A 1,238-nucleotide genomic window follows, 5' to 3' on the forward strand; every position below is an offset into this window, starting at 1 on the left:
CAAACACACACACAGACACAACAAGAAGTGTCAGACAATAGCTGAGCTCCCCCACAGGACAGTCTATTAGAGCTAATACCCGCCGTCCTCTGTGTATTGTTCTGCTCCTGATGATTACAATGATTCCCATGTTACAACACACAGCCTATCGTCTCATATCACATAACCCATGTAAGAGATGAGGATGTGGATGGGTGGCTGAGGGGGGGAGGGACTGGCATTAATACTACTCAGTGGTGCGGTAAATTAATTTTGGATTGCTTCTCTGAGTTTGAACAAAATTGTTTTGTTGAGGGGAAAAAAAGAGATTAAGGTTTTTAATTATACTGGGTAATTCATTCCACAAAATAAATCCCCACTAAAATGGTCTCTTCAGAGGCAGAGGAGATGTGTCAGCCGTGTTGTGGTGTTGTTTTTAAGAGATGGCACACGCACATAAACACACAAGCAAGACCGTCCGCCATCAGTCATGCCCGCCGCCACTTCCTCTGTGCAGCAGTTTACCACCTGGTTACACTTCCTGTTTATGAGGGAAACACAGTCTTTAGAAAGTTGCAGTTAATAATGGATTTAACTGTTAAATCCCTCTTTTCATCTTTGACCACTTTATACTCTGAGGGCTACACATTAATGTTTGTCCTCACACTGCTGGAGCTCCGTCCAAAACCCACCTTGTCCATTTTCCAATTTGCCAATCCAACACAAAGAGGAGAGAGAAAATAAAATCCCCCTGCAAATTACATCAGCTCTGTTTGCTCTATAATTTATTCATAATTGAATATAATTGAATGGCGATAACTGCTGAATGTGTTCTTTAGTGAGCTTCAGGCAATTAGTGGGGGGAATTACTGACAATTACTGTTGACTTTTCCTGACATCCTACGATTTCCTGTCACTCCGGGTTCAGGTGAACTGGCTCCAACTGGCAGAGGTGTGTGTACCTTCAGCTAATAGTCACAATCAATGGGAATCATGTTTAAAATGGACCACAGTGAGCAGCTGTTAATACTAAAGAGAAGATGTCGCTTAGAGAGGAGGAGGGTTGGGGAAGTTACTTGGAGAATGTAATCAATTACTCATTATTTATCACTCATTAAAAAAAGTAATAGCATTATTTATAGGGTACAAGGTATTTTATGTCATTTTACAGCACAAGCATACAGTAAGTAAGTAAGTAAAACTTTATTTATATAGCACCTTTTTGACACAGAGATCCAAAGTGCTTTCCAAACAAAGAA

The sequence above is a fragment of the Morone saxatilis genome, unplaced genomic scaffold, assembly GCF_004916995.1.
Source record: "Morone saxatilis isolate NCDOM2014 unplaced genomic scaffold, NCSU_SB_2.0 Contig1, whole genome shotgun sequence".
In the NCBI taxonomy this organism is placed as follows: Eukaryota; Metazoa; Chordata; class Actinopteri; family Moronidae; genus Morone; species Morone saxatilis.